Raw genomic sequence first — 20,808 nt, 5'->3', positions numbered from 1 at the left:
GTAAGTTTTATCATTTATCATTTTATTATTTAGATGCAGAAAATTAAGCAAAGAGAAGAAAAAGTGAGTATCCAAATTCACAAGGTTAACAGAAGGAAATCTAGAACTAAAGTCTTTGATTTCAAGGTAAAAAGAAGTACTAAAGGCAACCTCTCTTAAATGCACATTTCAACAAAGATGTCATTATTGATTAAATCCCTTCTCTGTTCAAGGTTCTGCACTAAGCATTGGAGGTAGGTTGAGGGTGTAAAGGAATATCACATTTTATTGAGGAAGAGTTTCTTTTCATAAACTATGAATTGTGTGATTCTCAAGCCACCCATTCAATAAATATTTAGTGATACCTGCTAGATACCAACCAATGCTCTGGGTGTTATTAAAAAAAAAAAAAAAAAACAGAGATGGACAATCCTTGCCTTCAAGATTAGGATGAAAGATTAGAAGGAAACTGCCCCATATGGTCAAAAAAAGATGCAATGACTAAGGTCTATGTGAGGTATATGGGGACTCGGACAAACATTATGTAGCACTGCCCTGGGGTAATGGAGTGCAGAGAGGGGAAAGTCAGAAAGCCTTCTAGGAGGACTTCTCAAATGACTTAAATCTTAAAAGTCAAGTATGGCTTAACCTAGTTAACATATGCAGAAAAGATATTCCAGAGAGTAGTAACAGTGGAATCTAGGCATAGGGTGACAGGATTGTTAGGCATGGAAGACCACAAGCTTAAAACTTGGTGAGAGGAGTGGTGAGGGATGAGACTGGACAGAATGGCAAGGGTTGGATCATGAAGAATTTAAGAAGCCAGATCTTTAGTGAGTAGAAATGCAACTGGTTTCTGTAAGTTGATTTTGTATCCTGCAACTTTATTGAAATTGTTGATTCATTCCAACAGTATTTTTGGTTGAGTCTTCAGGATTTTCTAAACACAAAATTAGATCATCTCCAACTAGCAACATTTTTACATATTTTTTCCACTTTGGATGCCTTTTACTTCTTTGTCTTGCCTGATTGCAGTCCAGTACCATATGCATAAGAGTGGGGAAAGTGAGAATCCTTGTCTTGCTCCTGATATTAGAGGAAAAGTTTTCAAATTTTCTCCATTGAATATTATGTGTGTGTGTGTGTGTGTGTGTATGACTCATTATGTTGAAGCATGTTCCTTCTATACCAATTCTGTCAAGCGTTTTTATTTTTAAAGTATGTTGTATTCTGTCAAATGCCTTTTCTTAGTCTACTGAGATGATCCTATAATTTTTATCTTAATCTTATTAGTAGGCACATAATATTTTAATCTGAGATAGTTTTCTTCTCCAGTCATAATGTGTTTCTGAAAACAATTGTTTTTACAGGTAGTTAAATTGTTTGTGGATCTGTTTGATTCCTTAGAGACCTGATTTCAAGTTTTCCTAAGGCAGTTATAGAACAGGCTTTACTAGAGGAATGGTCCAGCTCATGATAGGAATGATCCCTCCAGAGTTTTCAATGAATTCCCCAGATGATCACCAAGTCTGTTGAATTTGACTTGGAAATTGAATGTTTCCTTAACTTGTATGAATTCTGGGAATTGTTCTGATTATAACTCTTGCTCCTTCTTTGGCCTTTTTTCACTCTAAATATGACTGATTTTTTACTCAGCAAAGATTCTAGGGGACTCCTATGCAGATTTTTGGAGTTATTTTTTGGCATAGCTCCCTTCTTTCTGAACTCTTCCCTAAAAATTCCTAATAGCACAACTACCTCATCTTTGCTGTTGTCCCCAAGTCAGTGAGGTCTCCAGGCTCACTCAGGTTCTTCTTTCCTGATCCTGCAGTTCACAAATTTAAATTCATCTTATTTGTTTACCTTTCCTCAAGGATTATAGCCCTGCACTGCCTGTTGTCCAAAATTGGAAAATAAGTGTTTTATGTATTTTGTCCTCATGTTTGTTGCTTGCAAGGAAGTGAAGTTCATTGTTACTTCATCCTGATTAAAAGTGGAAGTCACCTACCCTGGTCGTTTCCTCCTGAGCCTTCTTGCTCATATATTTCCATCTCCTCTTTTCTGATTCAGATCAGATCCCAGATTTTGCAACCCACTGATAATTCTCCTATGTCCCCAAATTGCCAGTTATCATCACATTAAGGCAACTTTTGCCTAAGGCTGTTTTTCTCCTTTAAGGATTTATCTGGTGGCTCAGTGGTAAAGAATCCTCTTGTAACTCAAGAGATTCAGGTTGGATCCCTGGGTCAGGAAGATCCCCTGGGGAAGGAAATGGTAACCCACTCCAGTATTCATGGACAGAGGGGCCTGACGGGCTACAATCTATGGGGTCATAAAAGAATGGGACATGATTTAGCAACTAAACGGCCACCATCCAAGGAATATTCTATACTCTGAATTTCTCACTTCCAATTCATGCTTTGATCCAATGCAATTTGAATTTCACTAGCACCATTCAGCATCCTAAAAGATGACACTGTTAAAGTGCTGCAGTCAGTATGCCAGAAAATTTGGAAAATTCAGCAGTGGACACAGGACGAGAAAGAGTCGGTTTTCATTCCAATCCCAAAGAAAGGCAATGCCAAAGAATGCTCAACCTACCATATAATTGCAGTCATCTCACACACTAGCAAAGTAATGCTCAAAATTCTCCAAGCCAGACTTCAACAGTACCTGAACCAGGAACTTCCAGATGTTCAAGCTGTATTTAGAAAAGGCAGAGGAACCAGAGTTCAAGTTGCCAACATCAATTGGACCATAGAAAAAGAAGAGAGTTCCAGAAAAACATCTATTTCTGCTTTATTGATGACATCAAAGCCTTTGTGTGGATCACAACAAACTATAGAAAATCCTTAAAGAGATGGGAATACCAGACCACCTTACCTGCCTCCTGAGAAATCTGCATGCAGGTCAAGAAGCAACAGTTAAAACCAGACATGGAACAACAGACTAGTTCCAAATTGGGAAAGGAGTTCTTCAAGGCTGTGTATTGTCACCCTGCTTATTTCACTTATATGCAGAGTACATCTTGCAAAATGCCAGATTGGATAAAGCACAAGCTGGAATCAAGATTGCCAGGAGAAATATCAATAACCTTAGATATGCTGATGACACCACCCTCATGGCAGAAAGTGAAAATGAATTAAAGAGCCTCTTGATGAAAGTGAAAGAGGAAAGTGAAAAAGTTAAAACTCAACATTCAAAAAACTAAGATCATGGCATCTGGTTACATCACTTCATGGTGAATAGATGGGAAAACAATGGAAACAGTGAGAGACTATTTGCTTGGGCTCCAACATCACTGCAGATGGAGACTGCAGCCATGAAATTAAAATGCACTTGCTCCTTGGAAGAAAAGGTATGACCAACCTAGACAGCATATTAAAAAGCAGAGACATTATTTTGCAGACAAAGACACATCTAGTCAAAGCTATGTGTTTTCCAGTAGTCATGTATGGATGTGAGAGTTGGACCATAAAGAAAGCTGAGCACCAAAGAATTGATGCTTTTGAACTGTGGTTTTGGAGAAGACTCTTGAGAGTCCTTTGGATTGCGAGGAGATCAAACCAGTCAATCGTAAAGGAAATCAGTCCTGAATATTCACTGGAAGGACTGATGCTGAAACTAAAACTCCAATACTTTGGCCACCTGATGCAAAGAACTGACTGCTTAGAAAGGACCCTGATGCTGGGAAAAATTGAAGGCAGGAGGAGAAGGGGACAACAGAAGATGTGATGGTTGGCTGACATCACTGATGCAATGGACGTGAGTTTGAGCAAGCTCTGGGAGTTGGTGATGCACAGGAAAGCCTGGCATGCTGCAGCAGTCCATGGGGTCACAAAGAGTTGAACACAACTGAGCAACTGAACTAACTGAGCACCATTCTACTGCCACTGCTGGTACTAAGGATCAGTTCAGCTCAGTTCAGTCACTCAGTCGTGTCCGACTCTGTGTTCAACTATCATTGAAGCCTGACTTGGAGAATTTTAGCATTGCTTTCTTAGCATGTGAGATGAGAGCAACTATGTGGTAGTTTGAACATTCTTTGGCATTGCCTTTCTTTGGGATTGGAATGAAAACACCTTTTCCAGTCCTGTGACCACTGCTGAATTTTTCAAATTTGCTGGCATATTGAGTGCACCACTTTCACAGCATCATCTTGTAGGTTTTGAAACAGCTCAGTGGGAATTCCATCATTTGCACTAGCTTTGATCATAGTGATGCTTCCTAAGGCCCAATTAACTTCACATTCCAGGATGTCTGGCTCTAATTGAGTGATCACACCATCATGGTTCTCTGGGTCATAAAGATGTTTTTTGTATAGTTCTGTGTTACTCTTGCCACCTCTTCTTAATATCTTCTGCTTCTGTTAGGTCCATACCATTTCTGTCTTTTATTAAGCCATTTGCATGAAATGTTCCCTTGGTATCTCTAATTTTCTTGAAGAAATCTCTAGTCTTTCCCATCCTATTGTTTTCCTCTATTTCTTTGCATTGATCACTGAGGAAGGCTTTCTTATTACCCCTTGCTATTCTTTGTAACTATTCTTTTGCTATTCATTCAAATTGGTATATCTTTCCTTTTCTCCTTTGCCTTTAGCTTCTCTTCTCTTCTCTGTTATTTGTAAGGCCTCCTCAAACAACCATTTTGCCTTTTTGCATCTCTTTTTCTTGGGAATGGTCTTGATCACTGCCTCCTGTACAATGTCATGAACCTCTGTCTATAGTTCTTCAGGTCTATCAGATCTAATTCCTTGAATCTATTTGTCACTTCCACTGTACAATCATAAGGGATTTGATTTAGGTCATACCTGAATGGTCTAGTGGTTTTCCCTACTTTCTTTGATTTAAGTCTGAATTTAGCAATAAGGAGTTCATGATCTGAGCCACAATCAGCTCCCAATCTTGTTTTTGTTTACTGTATAGAGCTTCTCCGTCTTTGGCTTCAAAGAATATAATCAATTTGATTTTGGTATTGACCATCTGATGTCCATGTGTAGAGTCTTCTCTTGTGTTATTGGAAGAGGATATTTGCTATGACCAGTGTGTTCTTTTGGCAAAACTCTATTAGCCTTTGCCCTGCTTTGTTTTGTACTCCAAGGCCAAATTTACTCCAGGTAGCTGTTGACTTTCTACTTGTGCATTCCAGTCCCCTATAATGAAAAGGACATCTTTTTAGGGTGTTAGTTCTAGAAGGTCTTGTATGTCTTCATAGAACCATTCAATTTCAGCTTCTTCAGCGTTACTGGTCAGGGCATAGACTTGGATTACTGTGATATTGAATGTTTTGCCTTGGAAATGAACAAAGATCATTCTGTCGTTTTTGAGACTGCATCCAAGTACTGCATCAATTATTGACTATGATGGCTACTCCATTTCTTCTAAGGAATTCTTGCCCACAGTAGTAGATATAATGGTCATCTGAGTTAAATTCACCCATTTCAGTCTATTTTAGTTCACTGATTCCTAATATGTCAACGTTCACTCTTGCCATCCCCTGTTTGACCACTTCCAATTTGCCTTGATTCATGGACCTAACATTCCAGGTTCCTATGCAGTATTGTTCTTTACAGCATCGGACTTTACTTCCATCACCAGTCACATCCACAACTGGGTGTTGTTTTTGCTTTTGCTCCGTCCCTTCATTCTTTCTGGAGTTATTTCTCCACTGATCTCCAGTAGCATATTGGGCACCTACCAACCTGGGGAGCTCATCTTTCAGTGTCCTATCTTTTCCTTTTCATACTGTTCATGGGTTTCTCAAGGCAAGAATACTGAAGCAGTTTGCCATTCCTTTCTCCAGTGGACCACGTTTTGTCAGAACTCTCCACCATGACCCATCCATCTTGGGTGGCCACACATGGCATGGCTCATAACTTCATTGAGCTAGACAAGGCTGTGATTCATGTGATCTGTTTGGTTAGTTTTCTGTGATTCTGGTTTTCATTCTGTCTGCTCTCTGATGGAGAAGGATAAGAGGCTTATGGAAGCTTCTTGATGTGAGAGATTGACTGAAGGGGAAACAGGGTCTTATTCTGATGGGTGGGGCCAAGCTCAGTAAATCATTAATACAATTTTCTGTTGATGGGCAGGGCTGTGTTCCCTCCCTGTTGTTTGACCTGAGGCCAAACTAAGGTGGAGGTAATGAAAATAAAGGTGACCTCCTTCAAAAAGTCCCATGCGCACTGCTGCACTCAGTGCCCTGACCCTACAGCAGGCCACCACCGACCCATGCCTATGCCAGAGACTTCTGGACACTCACAGGCAAGTCTGGGTCAGTCTCTTGTGAGGTCACTACTCCTTTCTCCTGGGCCCTGGTGCACACAAGGTTTTGTTTGTGCCCTCCAAGAGCCTGTTTCCCCCATCTTCTGTAAGTTCCTGTCACACTACAGTGGAGTTAACGGCAACCTCCTCCAAGAGGGCTTATGACATACCCAGATCTGCTGCAACCAGAGCCCCTGCCCCTGCAGAAGCCCCCTGCTGACCCATACCTCTGCAGGAGACACAAACACAGTTCTGGCTCAATCTCTGTAGGGTCCCTGGGCCCTGGTGCACACAAGGTTTGTTTGAGCCCTCCAAGCATCTCTGGCAGGTATGGGGTTTGACTCTAAACATGATTTTGCCCCTCTTACCATCTTGCTGGGGCTTCACCTTTGCCCTTACATGTGGGGTATCTTTTGTTGGTGGGATCCAACACTCTCCTGTCGATGGTTCTTCAGCAGTGAGTTGTAATTGTGGAGTTCTCACAGGAGAAGATAAGTGCACGTCCTTCTACTCCACCATCTTGTGGGAGTGTTATTTCAACTATTTTTTTTGAAGGGGTGGCGATTTCCAGGAATTGGGCCACTGCCCACTTGTTAGTCTTTTGACAGTAATTTGGAACTGTCATGGCGCCTCTAGGTGTGTCATTTAGCTTGCTGATTGAGGATCAAAGTCTTATCAAATTCTTATCTGCCATCTAGGATTTGATTCTAATTGGTTTATGTCATGTTCTTGGGCCATGTCATTCTTTCAAAAGTTGTGCCCTGCCCCTTTCTCTCCTGTTACAAAGACTCCTTTATTTTGTTTTCATTTTTACATTTTAGATTACTACTTTAAAAAGCAAAGTAGTAAAAAGTAATGAGTAGAAACAAAAAATATTTGTGAAATGGATGAAAGTTAAAAAGGAAACAAAGACAACTTATGCCCCTGTTTTTACCACTTTTTTGAAGAAATAGAACATTATATCATCTTGAAATGCCCTGTGTGCACTTTTGGGGTCCTATGCCCTACACTTTCTCTCCAGAGACAACCATTTCCTGACTTATGTGTTTATCATTTCCTCATTTTAAAGTTTCTCCACAACTGTTTACTTTTGCAAGCACTTGTATTTTATATCAAAGGAACCATACTGGATGTTCTCTTTTGTGATTTTCTTTTTTCTACTTCACTTTATGTTCTTGAGGTTCATCCATGTTTCTGAGGTTCTGTTTCATTATTTTTTATTGGTTCAGCATTCCATTGTATGACTACTCCAGGATTTATTTAGCCTTTCTCCTGTTGATGGATATTTGGGTTATGTCCCATTTTTTTGCTAGCACAACAATGTTGCTATGAAGTTTTTAAATATATCATCCCTGAAATTGTCTAGGCTGTAGAATCAGGACCAGTACTGCTGGATGAGAGGGGCTGCAGATTTTCCCTAGGTAAAAATTGTTTTTAAGAATGGTTGCTTTAACTTACATTTCCATCCTCATTGCATAAATATTCCAGTTGTGCCATCCTTACCAACACTTGATCTTGTCATACTTTTCTAAGTTAATTTTTACTCTATCCACTCTCCCCTAGTTTCAACCACCACTTCTGAGCTGCTGACTACCAGACATTGACCTCTAGCTAATATGTTTCTCCTCAATCTGACCCTACCCACCTGTGAATGGCTGCAAGAAAGGAGAAAGTAATACATCCCCACCTGAGGCCAGCCATTCCAGGAGATATCTGCAAGATTAATGGCCTTTTTACTTTATTTCCTCACCTCCTCTCTCTCTCCATTCTATTAAATATACTAGTGTCCAGACTCTAATAAGATGGTTATTTTAAGACATTAGTCTGTCATTTTTCTGGGCTGCAGGCTTTCCGAGTAAAGTCACTATTCACTGCCTCAAAAAAAATAAAAAAAATGTTTCTCCTAAGCTCCAGATCCATATATTCAACTCCTTGTTTACCATCTCCTCCTGGTTGCCTTTAGCCAGAGCAAATGCAATGTGCCCAGACCAGCATATAGTTTCAGCAATTTGCGCCATCTTTACTCTGTCATCCAAACCAGAAACCAAAGTGTATCAGCCTAAACTTCTTCCTTTCCCTTTTATTCTTCATCTGAATCCTATTAATTCTACTCCTCAAATACCTCTTGAATCTGCTCTCACTGTTCTCTTGTGGTTCATGGGTTTTACTGGGACTCCCCTTTCAGGGTTCACGTCTTCATTTCATGACACTGGTAAAGCCTTACGACTTGCTTGGATAATGAAATATGTGCAGAGGTAACATACGTCACCCCCAGACAGAAGCTGTAAGACTCGGTGCATGATTCACCATGACCTACAGCCCTATCACAAGGACTGACAACAGCCCTACATCTGATGGGGGGTCCATCAGCCTCAGTTCTGGAGTGAAAACAGCAGAAACCTGCTTCCACATGATCAGCATGTAGCATTAATGAAAAAATAAATCTTTGCTGTTTTAAGTCCCTGAAATGTTGAAGTTACTTGTAACTACAACATAACCAAGACTATCTTGACAAATGCACTCTTCTTTCTATCTTCCTGACTGTTGTGTAAGCAGCAGGGTTAGAGAATTTTCCAGTTCCCTTGGAGTTCACTGCTATGAGATTTGACTTTTTTTTTTTTTGCAACTTCCTGAATAAACTCTTATGTTGGCATGGAAATAATAGCCTTTGAATGCCCAACTTCAGAGCTTGCTGAGTTCTTTCCAAGTGGCATTAGTTGAGGTTTTGGCACTTTGTTCCAGAGCACAGTCATCCTCTATCTGCATATAAGTTAGCTGTTATCTTCTTTCCAAAGCCATCAAGTCCCAAAATAGTATAAGTTGGAACTAGACTAATATCTTCCTGGCAAAGCCCAGGGTCAGGTTTCAAGGGCACCATTTAACATCTAGCTGACAATGAAGGTAACTAGACTATAATGCTCAAAGACCTACAGAATTTTGCTTTTAAGGAACTAATCAAAGTGAAGCCATGTTATGACACTAACCTAGTAAGAGGAAATTAATATTGGTTGAGCCAGGCATTTTATGTACACTGTCTTGTTTAGTCTTCAGAACCACTTTGCGTATTAGATATTCTTACTCTAACTGACAAATCATTCAAATTATGTAAGTCCTGGCCAAGGTCATGATAAAAACTCTGGGTCCAGAGTCCAGAATTAGGGCTTCTTATAAGGTGTTTTGACTCCACCATAGACCCTTAATTGTGTCACTTCAGTTAAGGTTTAAAAATAAGCCAAATGCAAGCAGATGAGTTTTCTGAGCCTTCAGTCACTCATCCAGCAAACATTGTCTACTACTTAGTGTGAACGGCAGTGCTGGAGAAAGAAAAATGGAATAAGAGAACATAGAACAGATAAGAGGAAGAAATCCCTGCTTTCAAGGGGCTCATGACATACAGTGGTACACAATGACATGTAGGCAGGTTCATTGCAATGTGATGTGATGAATGCACCCATTTATTTGTTTACCAAACATTTACTAAGGATTGAATATTTGGAGACAGAATCACAGCCCTAGTCTTCAAGGAGCTCACAGGCCAATGTCACAGGTGTTACAGGTGGAACAACAGAAGTCGGCCTAGAGAGAGCATCAGGAGGATACAGCCGGTTCTCTCAGTTAAATCTGTGAAGTCTTCAGACTTTCTGAAGACTTCACAGGGTGATTCTGGAGACTAATTTTTTAAATCAAGATGTAATTGTCCTGTAACATTTTTGCAAGTTTAAAGCATACAATGTGTTGATTTGATACATTTATATATTTCAATATGGTTACCACCATAGCATTAGCTAATGTCTCTGTTGTGTCACATAATTATCAGGGAGATAAGATTCAAAAGATAAGTTTACAACCAGAAGAAGAGCATTCCAGTCCACTAGTGCAGCATTGTAGAGGCCCACAGAGCATGACTATGAATTCCTTCCCTGGAGAGAAAGGGAAATATTCCCAGAGAAAGTGATAGAGCCTTGAAGGACTTGAAGATGTGAATTTGACTGGGACTAGGACAGACCTCACAAACGAGGTGCAGAAAGACACCACCAGAACAGACAGAATGGCAGGTGCCAAAGCATGGAAGCTTCTTCAGAAGCAACTGAAAGTATGGCTTTGAGTATGGCAAGCCATACTCAGACTGCAAGCCTTTGAGTGTGGCTGTGGTTCAAGGTTCTCATGGGGGAGTAGTAGAAAATGAAACTGGAAAAAGAAGTTCAGAGGCAGATCATGGAGAGTCTTGACTGGTTTGCCAAGGAAACTAAAATTTCTCTTATAAGCAACAGAAAGCTATAGATGTAATGTCAGTACAAATTAAAAAAAAAAAGCACTCATAACAGAGCTTCACACACAGTAAGCCTTTAGCAAATATGAGTTATTTTTATTTTTAATTATTGCCTTAGTTCAGGCTGTTACAGTAAATACCACAGAAATAAGCAAGAGAAATTTATGTGTCACAATCTAAGAGGCTGGAGGTCTAAGATCAGGGTGCCATCATGGTCAGGCTTTGGTGAAAGCTGTCTCCATGGCTTACAGATAGCCATTTGCTTTTTGTATGGGGGCTCCGCCCTCAGGATCTCACCTAAACCTAACTACTTCCCAAAGGCCCCATCTTCAAACACCATCATACTGGGGAGTAGGACTTCAAGACATGAATCTGGGAGGGATACAAACATGCAGTCCATAGAAATGGTCATTATAAAAAAGGAAAGGAAGGAAATAATATGGTAACATTAGCAGTTTAGAAAGCTCACCCTGTCAGGCATGCAGGAATCATAAGTCAAGGGTTCCTTCTACCCAGTTCCTTCCACTGGTAGTACCTACTCAAGTTGGCAGGTGTATGCAGGCTCCTCCTCTTTGCTCCCACATCCCCTCTGCTCCCCTCTTTCACTACCCTTAGTACACATGTCTGTTTATATGCTGGTGCCTCAGTTTATTGTGATCCACACAGTCATACCTTTGACTGTGTGGATCACAATAAACTGTGGAAAATTCTGAAAGAGATGGGAATACCAGACCACCTGACCCACCTCTTGAGAAACCTATATGCAGGTCAGGAAGCAACAGTTAGAACTGGACATGGAACAACAGACTGGTTCCAAATCGGAAAAGGAGTACGTCAAGGCTGTAGAGTGTCACCCTGCTTATTTAACTTATATGCAGAGTACAGCATGAGAAATGCTGGGCTGGAAGAAGCACAAGCTGGAATCAAGATTGCTGGGAGAAATATCAATAACATCAGATATGCTGATGACACCACCCTTATGGCAGAAAGTGAAGAGGATCTAAAAAGCCTCTTGATGAAAGTGAAAGAGGAGAGTGAAAAAGTTGGCTTAAAGCTCAACATTCAGAAAACTAAGATCATGGCATCTGGTCCCATCACTTCATGGCAAATAGATGGGGACACAGTGGAAGCAGTGTCAGACTTTATTTTTGGGGGCTCCAAAATCACTGCAGATGGTGATTGCAGCCATGAAATTAAAAGATGCTTACTCCTTGGAAGGAAAGTAATGACCAACCTAGACAGCATATTAAAAAGCAGAGATATTACTTTGCCAACAAAGGTCCATCTAGTCCAGGCTATGGCTTTTCCAGTGGTCATGTATGGATGTGAGAGTTGGACTGTGAGGAAAGCTGAGTGCCGAAAAATTGATGCTTCTGAACTGTGGTGTTGGAGAAGACTCTTGAGAGTCCCTTGGACTGCAATAAGATCCAACCAGTCCATCCTAAAGGAGATCAGTCCTGGGTGTTCATTGGAAGGACTGATGCTGAGGTTGAAACTCCAATACTTTGGCCACCTCATGCGAAGAGTTGACTCAATGGAAAAGACCCTGATGCTGGTAGGGATTGGGGGCAGGAGGAGAAGGGGATGACAGAAGGTCAGATGGCTGGATGGCATCACCAACTTGATGGACATGAGTTTGAGTAGACTCTGGGAGTTGGTGATGGACAGGGAGGCCTGGCATGCTGCAATTCTTAGGGTCGCAAAGAGTCGGACACGACTGAACGACTGAATTGAACTGAACTGTGTTAGATTATTAATTTCATGAGGACAGAGATCACATTGACCTCTTTGTCCTTATCATTGTCAATTAAAAAAATACTTATATGCACATGACTCCACATTCCGTCATGACCTGGGCTGGGGTGAACTCCACTTGGTTTCCCCTCCTCCCTCTATATTCCGCATTCAGGTGCCTGATCACTTCAGCCTGCTCTGGTCCTAGGCTTAGGAGGTCATATTTCAAAAGTTCCCACTCAGATCATGGGTGGTAAGTATTATATCTGCTCCTCCCTCACCTTCCAGAACCACCCACATCCATGTTTTCAGTTGCTTTGCACTGGTCTTAAAATAGATGACAAATGACTTTTGTAAGCCCATCTAGCAAATGACCTCAGCACCCAAGTCATTGCCTGGGATCATCTACATTCTTAAATGTAGGGGAAAAGTTGAGGTGCTTTTTCTTTCTAAATTCCCTGAACCATTGGTAAACCCCTTTCACCCTTATAAACAGATGGGAGACGATGTTACAACACAGAAAACGTTGCTCTAGCTCTTCCTTCATGGTTCAGGACTGACTCATATTTCTCTGACCTTGGGTCTCTCTGGGGCTGACACGTCAGATCACTGGGTCTTGTCTCAGGCCTTCTGCCACTTGAGACAATAGATAGTCAGAGAGCTCCTGGAAGAAGACACTGATTATTTCTCAGTATCATATTGTTAGGCTTCACATCACACTGACACTCCCCATCTGGATCACTTCACCATTCATTAATTCAAGCAACATTTATAGAGCTCTTACAATGGTCAAGGTTGTGCTGGATTCTGAGGTCACAGAAGTGAGTAAGGTATATACCCTACCCTGGAGAAGATGAAGCATTTTTCCAAGATGAAATGACCATGACTAAAACTTGTTCCCTCATATCAATGAGTTTGCAGTATTTGTAAATAAGGAATATGTATAACCACATGGCTATAATACAATTAATATAACATTGAGGGTAGCAAGGACATTAAGGAATAAATATGTATATACATATATATATATATATATTTAAATAAATAAGTTATTTATTTAAATAAATATTTTTATATTTTGTTTATTTTTAATATATTTATATATTATATATCTATTTATATATATAATATACATATTTAAATAAATAATTTATTTAAATAAATATTTTATGTTTTTATTTATATTTATATATATTACATATATATATTATATAAATTTACATATTTATTTATATTATAAATATATTTTATTTAAATAAACATTTAAATAAATGAATGAATGTGTTATATATGCATATATTATATATATGTACACACACACACAACGCTGAAGCTGAAGCTCCAACACTTTGGCCACCTGATGTGAATAACCAACTCACTGGAAAAGACCCTGATGCTGGGAAAGATTGAAGGCAAAAGGAGAAGAGGGTGGTAGAGGATGAGATGGCTGGATAGCATCAGCAACTCAATGGACATGAGCTTGGGCAAACTCCAAAAGACAGTGACAGACAGCGAAGACTGGACTTCAGCAGTCCATGGGGTTGCAAAGATTCAGACATGACTTAGTGACTAAACAACAACAAATATATATATATATACACACACACTATATACCTAAATTGATACACAATACTTATGTATACCTATACTATATATAACCTACATACTTCCTATATGTATATTATATTATTAAATATCAGTATATATTTCATGTATATGTATTTACTATAATGCTTAATATGAGCCACACCTTTTTAAAAATGGTCTTAGAAATAAGCTCATTTAATTCTCATACTATCTCCATGAAATATGTACTATTATTGTCCTGAACATTTTATAGATTAGGAAACTGAAGCTTATATGTTTTAATGTACTTATGATCTACTAAGTTATTGAACAAGGATTTGAATCAGGCAGAATACCTCCAGAGACTCTGTTCTTAAACTGAATGCTATAAACTGCAAAGGAGGTAAATAATAGAATTTTTCCCAGCTGACAAGGCTGTGTTAGCATGCAGAATTTAAGGCAGGAGAGGAGTCCTTGATCAAATCCTCTGAGGTGGAAATTTGCAGACCACCCTCAAAGAACGGCAAATGACTTCATTTGGTTGGACCACAAGAAGACAATGCCTGTCTTTAGCTCTGTGAAAAGGTCATGTGGAAGAGGGGCCTCATTCTGGAAGGCAACATGAAAGTCATTGGGTAGAGGGTGCAGGGACATAGATGGTGTCTGGCTTCCTACCAGCAAAGATATACAGGAGGGGAGTGTCATCCTTTTTTGGCCCAGCTTGACCTGTCTGAGTAGTCTAGCCTACTGGTCCATTTTATAAGTAAATGATTTCACAAGGTTGACTTTTTAGTACAATGGTGTTAGAACCTAAGTGGTATCCTCTCTTGCCTAAAGAGATCACCAGTGTCCACAGTTGACAATAAAGGTGCTAAGGATATGTCCATTTGTCTAATGCCATGAAATAAACCACCCCAAGCTTGAGGGTGTAAAACAGCAATCATTGTATTGTGTTCCCAGATTCAGTGAATCAGGAATTGGTAAAGAGCATGATGGGTACGTCTGTTTCTGCATTACAATATCTGGGGACCCAGCTGGAAAACTTTGGGCTGGGGTGACTCAACAGGTGGGAGCAAGGACCATCTGAAGGCTCCTTTCCTTTCATGTCTGGGGTTGATGCTGACTGTTTGTGAGAACTGCCTCTGAGACTATCAATCAGAACTCCCGTAGGAAGCCTCACCACACAGCTGCCTGTGCTTCCTCACAACATGGCAACTGGATTCCAAGCATTACCACCCCAACAGCACCAAATGGAAGTTATGTTACCTTTTATGATCTGGTCTCTGAGGTCACATAGAGTCTCTACTAGTATAGTCACAAGCCCACCTAGAATCAAGATGAAGAAACTAGACTCCCATAATTAAAATCATGAATGTCAAGATTATATTGTAAGAAGGGCACGTAGGCTGGGAGATATCGCTGTGGCTGTCTTTGGAGACTGCAATCTGCCACAGAGCTTATATTCAGAACCCAGAGAAGTCCCAGAAGTTGAACCCAACCACCTCACTATATGCAAAAATCTAGAAAAGCAAAATATAATGACTACTTCTTGAATCACCTCCCCATAAAATTTCAGGTGGTTCAATACATGCCATTATAAATTCCCTCATATGGAATTCTTTCTTTTTAAGTGTAGCTAAAAATATATAATAAGAATATACAATAAAATATGTAACAAAATATAGTATATGATTTATTTATATATAATATTTATATTTGTATAAATATATTGAATATATTGGTCATATTTATATTGTATAAAACATTTTATAAGATTTATATTTATATCATATAAAATTTCTACTATGTAACTATAATATTTATGAAAAGTATAAAATACAAATATATGTTATAAAATATAATGAGTAGCTAAAAAGACCATTTTGAACTTTCTTCTAAGTATCTGCTCTTTCTTAAAGATTTCACTTTAAGTAGTGGGGGGGAAAGTAATTACAATCACTGTGATGCAGAAGTATATATAAAAGAAAATACTATAAATAGCAAAAGCATTAAAAATAGCTCACTTGGATTAAACAAAGCCATGATTGGGAGCCATGGGCTTCCCTCGTAGCTCAGTTGGTAAAGAATCTACCTGCAGTGCAGGAGACCTGGGTTCAATTCTTAGGTCAGGAAGAATGCCCTGAAGAAGGAAACGGCAACCCACTCAAGAATTCTTACCTGGGAAATCCCATGGACAGAGGAGCCTGGCAGGTTACAGTCCATGGGTTCACAAGAGTCAGACATGACTCAGTGACTAAACCACCACCATGGTTTGAAAAATCTCAAATGTGAATAAAACGGAAAGTCAGAGATACAGTAGAATTTTATCTTCATGTACAGTCACGTATTGTTTATTCTCTGATGAGAGGATTAACCAATATGGCAAGACTCCCTGAGGTAGATATCAACATACAAGGACTTTTTCAATCCAAGATTCTTGGAAACCATGACCTCCAAGGAAACAGATCTCTATGCTCTTCCATGGAATATCCTCCAGAGTCCTTTCTTCCCATCATGTCCGCCTCCCCTGCCACCACCTTCCCCTAACCCCGTATCCCCTCCCCTAATCCACACTGGCCACTATGACTCAGCAGTGCTCATTAACCACCCGCAGGTGCACAGGCTTAGGCACATCAGATCTGACCCAGAATTTTTCACAGGAGTCAAATTATACTCACCCGCACACCAAAAAGGAGGTCTGCTAGAAATCTTTTAAAAACCGGGTGCTTAATTTATATGAGACGGTGTCTAGACATTTATTTTCTGGAAATATTTAACTTGGATAAGACATGTGGCCCCCAAGATGAATGCAGGATTGAAATATTTCACTTGAAAATTTGTGCAAGGAAACGTCTGGTTGAGTGCAATGAGGTTAAACATCGACATATTTTCCTAGGATGGAAAGGTCATCCTGTTTGCCATGTGCCAGCAGGACCTTGCTCTGAATACTCCTGGTATTATGTTAAAAATATAGAGTTTAGGTGATAATTGCTTTTGCTGTGCCTACTTTTCTAGAGTTATATATGCCTTTACATGAACCTATGTGTGAATACTACAACTTAGTCAGTGGGGGACAAACACTAAAGAGAGAAATTCTGGAAATTATATATAATGGGAGCTTTATTTGAATTAGAAATTTTTGCCTCAATATCTTAGACTGTAGGGTCAAGCAGGTTTTTCTATGTAAGGTCAAATAGTAAATATTTCAGGATTTGCAGGCCATTCGGTATGTCACAACTTCTCAACTTGGCCACTGCAGTGTGACTGCAGCCAAAGACAATACTTGCATGAGTGGGTAGGCTGTGTTCCAAAAAATTTTGTTCCACAAAACAAGCCTTTGCTGACCCCCTGTCCTAAAGCAGTAGCTTTTGAATTGTTTTAACTGTGACTCATAATAAGAAATGAAATTTATACTATCACCCAAAACGTGTATGTGTGTGTGTGTGTGTGTTTAAGAGTCTGTATGTGAGTACTTTCACAAAAAAAATCTACCTTCATAATGAACATACCCCAATATTTTCTATTCTGTTCAATGTGATTCTAAAATCATTTTTTATTAAAATATAGTTGATTTACAGTATTTCAGATGTACAGCAAAGCGATTCAGTTATATATATATATATATATATATATTGTTTTCAGATTCTTTTCCGTTATAGTCTATTACAAGAAATTGAATATAGTTCCCTGTGCTATATAGTAGGTCCTTGTTGTTTATCTTAAAAATCATTTTCTAAACGCTGCCAGCCACCATCTAAGTTGATCTCAAGACCCACTAAAGGGTCATGATCCTCAGCTTGCAGAACACTGTATCAGGCTAACTCTGTGCTTGTGTTTAAAGTGAATAGTCAGAAGCAGACAAAGGATCACTGTCCCTCTATTAATGAAAGAAACTGCATGCTCTCAGTCTGAAGCTTCTGTTGCCTGCTTGAGTTTTCCCATCTCTGGAATCTGATAAAAGTTGTGACCCAATAACCATGGAGAACACTGCTGAGAACTAGTACAGAAGTCTTGAGTAACAGCCACAGGACAGGAAGCTGGATGCCTTATCTTTTCAAAGTGGAATGAGAAAACGGAATCTTTTCTCTTTGAAATGAGCCTAGTAGAGCTGGTGGAAATGTTTCTCTAGATGGAGTCCCAGTGGGCAAGAAAACGAGGAGGAATAACCTTTTTAATACAATTGACCAAGTCCCAGTAAGAATCAGACAGCTCAGTCCTAACCCTGCCATGACCACTATTTAGGTTATGGTCTGGGCAGGTTACTGCCTCTGCTTCCTTCCCTGCTAACTGAGTGACCTTGAACAAGTTTCTGCACCTCTGTGAACCTCAGATACCTCAAGTATAAAGGAATGGTAGCTGCCTTGGAGGACTGTGATGAGGATTAAATGAATTAATGATGTATGTAAAACACTTAACACAAGCCTAGCACAGAGTCAGTACTTGATTTATAATACCTGCTATTAGCACTTGGTAGTTGATATATAATACTCTTGCTACTAGATATATGATCCTTAATATGTAATACCTGCTACCATTTCACCCACCTTTTAATTTTTAAAGGTTTCAGAGAAATTGCAACAGAAAAATTAATAGTCCAATTAACTCCTATGTTTTCTATGCAAATTTAACAATGGTTAATATTTTGCCATATTGGCTCTTTCCTTACCTCTTTCTCTCTTTATATATGTGTGCATACACACACACACATATATAGTTTGTGAATCACTGGAACATAACTTGCCAATATCAAAACGCTAACATCTCTAAATAATTTAACATGCATCTCTTACAATTATATTCTCTCATATGATATCATTATCATGCCTCCAAATTTAATATTTATAAAATATTATGGAATACATGTTTCATATTTAACATTTCCCAGTAATTCTCTTTACAGCTGTTCTTTCTTTTTCCAATCCAGCATCCAAACATGTCATGTCTCTTTCAAGTGTCATGCATGTGCACTCAGTCGTATCCAGTTCTTTACAACCTTATGGACTGTAGCACACCAGGCTCCTCTGTCCGTGGGATTTTCTAAGCAAGAATACTGAAGTGGGTGGCCTTTTCCTCCTTCAGGGGATCTTCCCAACTCAGGGATTGAACCCATGTCTCCTGAGACTCCTGAATTATAGGCAAATTTTAGCATACAATAGTTCTTATGCCCTTTTTCTTTCTTTCATGGCACTGACATTTTTGAAGAGTCCAGGATAGTTGATATATATGTGTTTGGTTTAGAATAAATGAGTAGATACTGGGATTCTCACTGTAAAAAATTAAGAAACAAATCTGAATGAGTTAGCTGAGCAAGAACCCAATCATATTAGATTTGAACTAGGGATTTTAGACTTCATGTTAGGGTTCTCCAGAGAAACATACCCAATGTGTATATATAGAGAGAGGGTTGTTTTTGTTTGTTTGTTTGTTTTTAAGAACTGGCTCTCACCGTTATGGAAGCTAACAAATCCAAAAGCTACAGGGTGGGTGAGCAGGCTAGAGACCCAAAAGAGTGCCAACTTGTGATCCAAATCAAGGGCTATCTGCTGCAGAATTCTCTCTGGCTCAGAGAAAATTAAGCTTTTCATAGTCGGGCTTTCCACCGATTCAGTGAGGTCCCCCCACATTATGGTGGGCCATCTGCTGTATTCAAATTCACATTTTAAATGTTAAACTCATCCAAAAACATCCTCATAGGAACATCCAGAATAACGTGTGTCCAACCAAGTTGACATTTAAATTAACCATCACAGACTTTGATAGTGGCAGAGATAGAGATAGGTAAACACATATACATTTATTTATTTATTTTTTTATTTATTTATTTTAGCTCTGTACTGCAAGGGCCCAAAAGCAATGATACCCCTGTAATACAGAGCACACATAATGTCCAAATCTTGGTTTCTAAATCCCATTCCCCACCAAAAAGAACCAGGGCTCCTTGGAAAAAGAGTTGATTCTGGCCCTGGGGCAAGTAACTACAAGGTAAGTCTGGAACGTCTTATGCCAGAGAATGAGGAAGTACTGACAGATCACTGGAGACACATCAAAAGGACAGACACTGGTTTAAAGGAATCTCTCCTGGTCAAATCTGAGCGCCGAAGAATTGATGCTTTTGAACTGTGGTGTTAGAAAAGGGACTCTCTTGAGAGAGGCAAGTGCTGGGGGCAGGAGGAGGGACACTGGCCTCGCAGGTCTAGGTCAAATCCCAGCCCTGTTGTTTAGCAGCAGTGAGACCTTGGGCACCCCACCTCTCTGAAATTAAGTCACTCTTATTTTTCTCAGACTGACCTTGGGAGGAACATGTAATGTGTGTAAAAAGGCTAGTGGGAAGTGTTCTGTCAAGTCTTGGTATTTATTCCATAAACAGTTACCATCACCATCTGCATCATCATTTCAATTTGTTTCAACCATTCTTTAATAACTTCAATAACTATTTCTCTCTCCCTACATTTTCCCCCTGCCCGCAATCAATGTCAGGGCAGTTTCCTTGAGAGCAAGTAATCAATTTACCTGTGTCCAAGGATTGGTCTGCCAGCAATGAAGTCTGTCAGATCTTCCCTTTCTTCTAGTAGCAACTGTTAACAAAAAAAAAAAACACCCAAACCAAAACAAAATAGCTCCCTCCCTGCACCCACACAAGTTTTCATTTTGTTATTGTCACAGTCTTAATAGGTTTTTCTCTTTATTATTGTCGAGTGTGCTGTAACTTATTACTAGCATTATTTGTTTTGATGTTGTTTGTGGTGTTGGAGAAGACGCTTGAGAGTCCCTTGGACTGCAAGGAGATCCCAGTCAATCCTAAAGGAAATCAGTCCTGAATTTTCATTGGAAGGACTGATGCTGAAGCTGAAACTCCAATATTTTGGTCACCTGATGTGAAGAAAGTACTCATTTGAAAAGACCCTGATGCTGGGAAAGATTGAAGGCTGGAGGAGAAGGGGATGACAGAGCATGAGATGGTTGGATGGCATCACCAACTCAATGGACATGAGTTTG

Source organism: Cervus elaphus, chromosome 20 (assembly GCF_910594005.1).
Source record: "Cervus elaphus chromosome 20, mCerEla1.1, whole genome shotgun sequence".
NCBI lineage: Eukaryota > Metazoa > Chordata > Mammalia > Artiodactyla > Cervidae > Cervus > Cervus elaphus.
Note: the sequence above shows the minus strand (reverse complement) of the source record.